The following is a 9207-nucleotide window of genomic DNA, read 5'->3' as shown; positions in this document are numbered from 1 at the left end:
AGAGGAATACAGAGAAATTGTCCAAGCAGCCAGGAATCAGGTTAGGAAAGCTAAAGCCCTGATAGAATTAAAACTGGCCAGAAATGTCAAGGGCAAAAAGAAAAGGTTCTATTGGCATGTTGGTGATAAAAGGAAGACTAGGGAAAGTGTGAGCTGTCTCTAGAAGGAAATGAGAGACCTGGTTACCCGGGATACCTCAGAGAAAGCTGAGGTACTCAATGCCTTTTTCCCTCAGTCTTCAGCAGGCTGGGTGGTTGCACTCAAAGAGTCAATGGCTCAATGTACAAGTGAAGACAAGTATACAAGTGGCACAGCTCAGGGACTGACATTGGGACCAACGTTTCTTTAAATCTTTGGCAGGAACATGAACAGTGGTATCAAGTATGCACTCAGCAGGTGTGCTGATGACAGCAAGCTAAGGGTTGCAGTCGACAGACTGGAGGGAAGTGGTGCCATACAGAAGGACCTTCACAGGCTTGAGAGGTGGACCGGTGCGAACCTTGTGAACATTGTGAAGTTCAGCGAGACCAAGTGCAAGATCCTACACCTGGTTCAAGGAAATCCCAAGTACATACACAGACTGGGCAGAGACTGGAGTGAGAGCAAAGCCCTGAAGAGAAGGACTCAGAGGTGTTGGTGAGTGAGAATTTATACGACTTGGCAATGTGCACTCACAGCCCAGAAAGCCAACTGTATCCTGGGCTGCATCAAAAGGAGTGTGGCCAACACGTCAAGGGAGGTGATTCTGCCCCCTTATTCCTGTTTCATGAGACTCCACCTGGACTATTGCATCCAACTCTGGGGTCCCAAACATAAGAAGGACATAGACCTGCTAGAGCAAGTCCAGAGTAGGGCCACCAAAGTGATCAGAGGGCTGGAACACTTCTATAAAGACAGGCTGAGAGAGTTGGAGTTGTTCAGCCTGGAGAAAAAAAGGGTCTGGCAGACCTTATAGCAGTAGTTATAGTTCCTTCTAGTACTTAAAGGGGGCTACAAGAAAGCTGGAGAGGGAATTTTTACAAGAGCATGTAGGGAAGTTATAGATGTTCTATCCCTGGAAGTGTTGAACAGGGCTTTGAGCAACCTAGCCTAGTGAAAGATGTCCCTGGCAAGGGTATTGGAACTAGATGATCTTTGAGGTCACTTCCAACCCAAACCATTCCATGATATTTCTTCATATAGAACTATCCCTCCTCTGGGTTGAAATTCTTTTATTTGTAGTCATCAAGGAATTACAAATTGAGTATTTCCAGTGCATTCCATAGAAATAAGAAGCCCACTCAGTGATATTCCATCACATATATCTGTCCAATGGTAGTAAAACCTTGCATGAGGCACCTAAGCATGACCTAACATAAACAGCAGTAAAAACAATAAAGTAGTATGCAACATACCAGAAATAATTCCATCCCTTAAACTATAGCTATCGTTTAGTGTAGCATATGGCTAACCGAATTGGAGTAAAATGCTGATTTTCCCTCTGTTAACTTTTACAGAATAACAGAAACTGCAATGACCTATATTTAGAGAATACAAGGAGTCAAGGCTTTGGTGGTGTTCATCTGCTTGTATGAGTCAAAATGATGAGATCTGTAAATAATATGGGAAGATAAATGGAAGAGGAAAACTATTCTTTTTCAAATTTTCAAATCTACCTTTTTAGAAACTTACTTTATTATCATGATATAATAAATGTCATCTGTCTAGACTACATATATATTTTTTTTAAATATGAAGAATGATGACAAGATGGGGTAATTCTGTTCTGAAGTACACTATAAAAACATTTCTTTGGTTCTATTGCCCTTCTGCTCTTCCAGATTTAATTTTGGGTTTTTCAATTAAAGATGTACATTAATTGTGAGTTAAATTCACTTCAACATGATGCCTTTCATCTGATTTCATCATAAGTATTGATTTTTGTTTAGCATCTACAGTTTGGTTTCAATAAAACTAATAATGAATGTTGTTGATGCATGTATTTACCATTAGTTCTGATTTTTATAACTTGGAGACTTTTTTGAAGACATGTTATATTAATAAAAATCCTTACTTGCTCATCCAGTTCAGTTGTCAGGTATGGAAGTGTTCCTCTTGTTGCCAGAGCAACTTTAAGATTACAGCTTTACACTGGAGGGTGCAGGTACTTTAAAAAGAATGTGTCTGTTTATCTGCTATTTGACTTTTAAAAGTGGCATATTAATCCTCTGCATTTTATTTACTTTTTCATTGATTTTACTTTAGTATATGACTGCAAGGTCATAGGCATCCTATTGAGCAGGTAGATTGTGTGGATATGTGCAACTCCCTTCAGGAGTGTTCTCTCTTTACAAGCCTCACTTTACCACATCTATATTGTGCTGTAAGAGTTGCACATATCCACATTGTCTACCAGCCCAATACCTTTCAGCTTGAATTTGTGGCCATCCAAATGTTAAGGAGAAAATCTGAGATAAGCAATACCTTCTGTAGTTTTTGTTTTTTGGTTTTTTTTTGTTTTTTTTTTTCCCCAGATACACACAGCTGATCTAGAAAACTTCCACTCTGTTTTCTCTTCTCATGGACATCTCATAACTGACACCAATTCCAGTAAAGGACCAGGAATCTTTCATGGAAGAGAAGGTTCTTACAGTATCTGCCTCCAGGACAGAGAGGTAATCTTTTTATATCATGATGCTCACAAAGGAAATGTAAGGAATAACATCTCAAAAAGGCCCTTGGTTTTGGATTCTCTGAAACCCTAGAGATGAGATGCCATGATCATATGATTTGATTGAATAGAATTTCTGTCTATTCTATCCTATAGAAATCATGTTACAAACCCACATGTTATAACACTGCTTTCAGGTACCTTTGTCCAGGACATGCACACAAGTTTATGTGAGTCTAAATTCTGCTTTCAGTATTCTGGTGTGAATCACAAACAATTTCACTGAACTGTCAGTCCGGTCACAATTAGAACAAGAACTGCTTATAAACTAAGTTTTGCAAAAAATCTTAAATCTTTTTCATCAGCTGTGAACTGGTTCAGTGTTCACATATATTATACATAAATTATTATTTGGTAATGATTTATTTGAACCATGATTAGGCCCTGTTTATAAATCAGAAGGTACTATTTGCCTCTCCTAATATAAGCATGAAATTTATTAGACCAGATACAGGAGAATGTCAGCATCTGAACCAATGAATTTTCAGGTAAAAACCAGTAATGAAAAAATACCGCTGATTTCAGATTTTGCAAAAACTATCATTTTTTACACCACACCCTTGGAAAAAGATAGCTCAAAAGATAAGAATAAAATTAATTGTGTTGAAAATTGACCATAAGCTACTTCAGAATATTTGGCTAACTTTGTATATTGATAAAGTTATCCCATTAATCTATGACTAAATGTATGAATCTGTAAGCTTTGTAAAATTGTATTGGTAACAAAGTAGACATTGCTTCAGAAAAATTGAGACTCAAACAAAACTCTACCTAATAATATAATGAATTTCTTTGAAAGACAAAGCTGAGATGGTCATACCCAGACTATCCTTAAACAAAAAATATGGCCAAAAAAACCCCAAAACCAAAACCTTCCTTTTCCTTGTCTTTTTCTTTTTTTTCCCTTTAAGTTGATTGACATAATGGTCACTATTTTCATTACTTTTTCCAGCTTAGAGGACTGTTCTTTATTTTGAAGTCTTTCCCTGCTTAGAATCCAGATTTCTAGAGGTCATTTGTGATGAAAGGATCTTTGAACATCCATTATCTGCAGGCGCAGAAAGATTAGAACTGTCATTTCCAGAAGTACATATTGACAGAAAACTGCTACTTTTTAGTCTGATTTTGTTTTGAGAAACTGTTTAATACAGCACTGTCTATCAAATGGATATAGAAGGCCTAAATATGAAAGATAATTTGAAAGCACTTGGTGTCAGTGTTATGTCACCTACCAATTACAGCATATTGAAAGCACTCAGAATGACATAACTCCATATTTTATCAACAACAATATGGTATACAGAGATATCTATCTGATGAGCTGTTTTTATCCTTGTTTTCTTAGAAAACAATTTCATGTAGTGATCTTGGTATGTTTACCTGTGTCTGTCTGTATGTCATCATGAAAAATGTTTTTGAGCTCACTGGTAGTTTTGAATCAATAAAGACAAAAAGGCATGAGGATAATGAAGTTTCCTGAAGTTCTGTGAAAAAAACTTGCGATAAAGAAAAGTTCTTCAGCTTTCTATTAAACCACAGAGAGGCATGTTATAAATACCCCAGTCACTGAATAGAGCAACACTCAATGCTTGCAGTCAACTGCAGGTCACAAATCTGAAAAAAACAACACATGCTTCATTAGTACCATGCTAGCAAAACAATGTTTTATAACTTCTATGAACATTGTTCTATGAGGAATACTACATTTGCATTACTATTGTGACCATAGTGGATTAAAAGCTTTGTTCTCAACTTTCCAATAAAAGAAATATATGTGAAGCAAAAGTGTACGTATATGAGAATAATTTATCACAGAATCACAGAATCGACTAGGTTGGAAAAGACCTCTGAGATCATTGAGTCCAACCTTTGGCCTAACACCACCTAGTCAACTAGACCATGGCACTAAGTGCCACATCCAGTCTCTTCTTACATACTCCCCAGGGACAGTGACTCCACCACCTCCCTGGGCATTCCAATTCCCAATCACTTGTTCTGTGAAGAACTACTTCCTAATGTCTAATCTAAACCTCCCCTGGAGCAGCTTAAGACTGTGCCCTCTTGTCCTACTGCTAGTAGCCTGGGAGAACAAACAGACCCCCACCTGGCTACAATTTCATTTCAGAGTTGTAGAGCGTGATAAGGTCTCTCCTGGATCTCTTCTCCAGGCTAAACAATCCCAGCTCCCTCAGCCACTTCTCATAGGACTTGTGCTCCAGACCCTTCACCAGGCTTGTTGCCTATCTCTGGACACACTCCAGCACCTCAACTTCCTTACTAAATTGAAGGGCACAGAACTGGACACAGTAGTCAAGGTGGAGCCTCACCGGTGCTGAGTACGGGGGAAGATCACTGCTCTGGTCCTGCTGGTCACACTATTCCTGATCCAGGCCAGGGTGCCACTGGGCTTCTGTCCACCTGGGCACACTGCTGGATCATGTTCAGCCTGCTGTCAGTCAGTACCTTCAGGTCCCTTTCTGCCTGGCTGCTCTCCAGCCACTCTGTGCCCAGCCTGTAGCACTGCAGGGGGTTGTTGTGGCCAAAGTACAGGACCTGGCACTTGGTCTTGTTGAACCTCATACTGTTGGATTTGGCCCATTTATATAGACATGTAGCTTCACACATGCATATGTGTCAATACAAAGCTGATTTTTTTATGACTTCTAATTTGGATTTCAACTTTCCTCTATTACTTTTACTTTAATGTTCCATATAAGTCTCGTGGCCTTATAATTTCCATTTTTACTGCTGTAATATTCATGGAAACAAATTATTCCAGAAAAATAAGCAAGTTCACCAAATACTTGTCTGCACAATCTCTTCCTTGTTTTTTTTTTAATTATTTTTTCTCCCACTAAAAGGTCTGATTGTATGATGTGCTTTTCTTTCATTATTTGTGAGCACACAAACCGTACATGTAATCACCTGAAACATAACATTCAATGCAATAGTCTTTGTCAGATTTTTAAAAATGTCAGATTTAAAAAAAAATAAATATTTGAATTAAACTAAATAATAATTTATAACTATTTCAATAGAATCTTCACTTGGCCTTGAAGTACAGTTCAGCATAATGAAAGGTGTATAGTGTCTCAAGGAAATTTAATCTGATTCTTTTTCAACACTGAAACTATTTTGTAAAAATTTAACTGGGGTAGTAGAGGTTTCATTTCAGATCAAACCAGGGAAAACACTAAATCTCTTTTTCTCCAGTAAAGGAACAATCCAGAAAGAGGATTCCAAGACATTCAATACCTATAAAAATAGATATATCTATATCTATATATAATAGATACAGGGACATATATATATCTATGTATCTATATCTATATGCACACACATACACATAAATTTCAAAGATCTTGACAGGCCAGTAGCTGAATGACTGTTTGATATTATTAGTGAATTATCATTATTGTAGATAAAATCTTACAAAATACTCAGTAAAAATATTCTCAAGTGAGGTGTTTGCAATTTAACACTTCTACAAGTCACTACGTTAAATGAAAAACTAGTAAATTATTTTAATCATTTGTGGAGGTGTGAACTTCTGAAAATCTGATGCTATTATTCAGAAATATATTTTTAAAGTTATTTGTAATTACAATCTTAAAAAGTACTTATGGCTCAGTTCCTTTTTCAAGGCCAGATATGTTGTGGCAGGTTCAGATCACGAGAGTATTGAAATACCTACACTGAGCTTAATAATAATTAACAAATACCTGATCAATAAAGTTTGATTCAGTTGTGACACAAAAATATCTAATGCTGTTTGAGATACCATGGAGCATAAGCCATCCTGTCTGTCACTCCAGAAGAGTGATATAAGGCAATATCTCAGTTACATGAAGAAACAAGGTTCTGATACCTAAATTTGGAGTTCTTCAGCCTGGGACAGAATCTCACCCTTTACAGCTTGGTAGAATTCACTGCACTATTAGATTTTCAGCACAAAATCCTCAGAGAAATTGTACTGGTCTCTATCAACCATGTCAGCTTTACCAAGTGCTAACACCATATGACTTATTTCAGACTAATTGTCTTATGTGCTGGGATTCATTGCACTATTTCAGATAATAAACTTGTAGACATCTGCTTGTGAGCTAGTCACAACAGTGCCAGTAATTAATTTAAGATAGAACTCAACTTATCAACAGAAGTATCTACATTAATGCCTGTGTCTTAGAACTTCTTGCTTTTATCGTTAGATAGGGTGGCCAACTGATGTCTGACGGATCCCAACTACAGTAATTTTTTACTCTTCAGTGACATATATATAAATGCTTTAGACCTAATTGTTTGATGATCAAGAAGGTAGGTGTCTATTTCAATTGTGGATCTCAATGCTCAATTCACCAGCAATTAATTTTTTAACTGGAATTAGAACCCTAGTTTGAAATTACTGGAAGTTAGGTAAATATGCCCTAAAGCATTGACTACTAAAATCTCTGTTATACATAGAAGCTGGAGGACAAGCACAAAACAAGGAATAATTGGCTATGACTCCCTCAGTCGACCAGAGACAGAATCGATGATGTCTGCAACTGCTAAATAAAAGAACTGGGGGCCTATCTGTCTCTGCTCCTCATGCCAGGTGTCACTAAGTGACTTAAGAAGTTGTATTGCTTACAGACATACCTCTTCAGAACTGAAAAGAGAAAACTGGAGAGGAAACTTAAGTTCTCGACACCTCACTCTATACACTGCCTCTTGTTATCTCATTTCATGACAAGGTTGTGAATTTCCGTAACATTCTCTTTCTCTAAAGGCCTAGCCATCAACTAGACAAGTGTGGACAAAAACTAGTTGATAACTACTTGGCCTCAAAGAGAGAGGTTGGTCTTTGACTCACTTTAATTAAGCAGTGTAGCCAAAGAGCCATTTCTGCTTTTAATCCATTGCTTTTTAGTGTAGACCAAGATATGGTCTACACTAAAGATGGCAGGTTCTAAGAATCTTCTATATGAACCAAGTATCTCCAGGGAAAAAGGCTGAAAATAATCTTCTGCTTTTTTAACAGTCACAGAAGTTTATACTTACAAAATATTCAAATAATTGCACAAAACATGAGATTCTAATTCTTCTTTCTCTTTCAATGATGACTTTACTTGACAACTTTGCTAGTTTCTAAGAAAATTTTCTCAGCAAATTTGACAAGCTAATTTTGAAGAGAATCAAAAGGATGAACAACACAACATTTGATTGTAAATTACAAGAAACAATTTTTTTTTAAAAATCTTCTGCTTAAATTTGAAATTTGGCACTTGCATCCTAATTGTATTGCAAATTTGCTTTCTCATAATTATGAGCTGTTAACTAGCATTTATGCTATGGCAGTTCAAAGTCACTTCTTTAACTTTAATCAGATCTTACTGATTTTACTGACTATTGTTTTCTGATACCACAGTTATGGTCACATTTTTAATCAATATTCTCCACATAAATGGCTTCAGGATCATTAAACTTATTTAATTTATTCATACAACTAAAAGAGATATTGTCTCAGTACTTGCAAAACAGTAGGCTTATTTTCCTGGCATTTCTCAGACCCCCTTTTGCTACACTTGTTTTCTGCTTTTGTTTAAAGCTGATCTTCCATCTGTTCCTACCCAAAACCATGTAATTTCAGGTATTAAACATTACATATTTTATTAATTAATATTATATGACGTGTTTATCTTGGCATACTCTTTAAAGGATGAGAAAATGCATTTCATAGAAAAGGGCTGTGTACTTCAATAGTAGAAGTAATAGCCGCTTTATCAAGTCCTGAAATGATTCAGTAGCCAATAAATGTAAGTGCACATTTCTTTGTTGTCTTGGGTTCTGAAGACCTTCCAGTCACAAAACAAAAAAACCCCAAACACTGGATGAAAATGGAAAGTTGGGACTGTGTCAAAAAGAAGAAACATCATAAAACGAAGTTGACATGAAGAGACTGAGAGAAGGGTAAAGCAAAAATACCAAATCACTGCAGCACTAGGAGGCTGTCTACAGAAAAAAGTGGCCTCTCACCCTTGGCCTTTCGTGAAATGTTGGTACTGACTGGAGGGTTCCTGTGGCTTAGATTATACTTGATGATGTACCAAACTACCAAGTAAATAGTTCCAGGCACTCTGTATCTTCCACAGGTTACTGACATGCAGCAGAGAGAAAGTTGTTCCCCGTTCGGAGGGAACATTCAATCTCAAGAGCAGAGCGACTTTGTCAAAAACTTGACCAGAAATGAATTTCAAATGGGAAGTGCAAACATAAAGGAAGTGGGAGGTTCCTCAGAAATGTTGCGATTAAGAATACTCTGTTTTGTAGATAGAGTTTTAAACAAGAGCTTTACCTTTCAAGGTGATTAATTTCTTTCTATTTTACGAAGTAAAATCTCCCTGGTGTGCAAATAGTTTCAACGTTATTTTTCCTATGGTCTGAGTATGCTGTTCTCTGGTGCACGTTTTCAAAATTATGTGAGGACTAATGTTTGAGTTCATCAAGATTGTGTTCTT

At 36.8% G+C, this 9207-nt stretch overlaps 1 long non-coding RNA gene across 2 annotated transcripts; it reads left to right on the top strand.

Moving 5' to 3' along the window:
- The first annotated feature begins 359 nt into the window (after nucleotides 1-359).
- On the top strand, nucleotides 360-8867 carry LOC120323300. 2 transcript variants are annotated; one of them, XR_005563627.1, is made up of 4 exons: nucleotides 360-636; nucleotides 2514-2654; nucleotides 6923-7024; nucleotides 8842-8867. It is a non-coding gene; the product is annotated as an uncharacterized LOC120323300 (long non-coding RNA). The 2 variants fall into 2 exon arrangements; XR_005563626.1 differs by having other exon boundaries at nucleotides 6919-7024.
- The last annotated feature ends 340 nt before the right edge of the window (nucleotides 8868-9207 follow it).

This window comes from Pipra filicauda, unplaced genomic scaffold (assembly GCF_003945595.2).
Source record: "Pipra filicauda isolate LSUMZ 115617 unplaced genomic scaffold, ASM394559v2 scaffold22_size4397567_pilon, whole genome shotgun sequence".
Taxonomy (NCBI): Eukaryota; Metazoa; Chordata; class Aves; order Passeriformes; family Pipridae; genus Pipra; species Pipra filicauda.
Note: the sequence above shows the minus strand (reverse complement) of the source record. Positions and strands in the feature narration are given on the sequence as shown.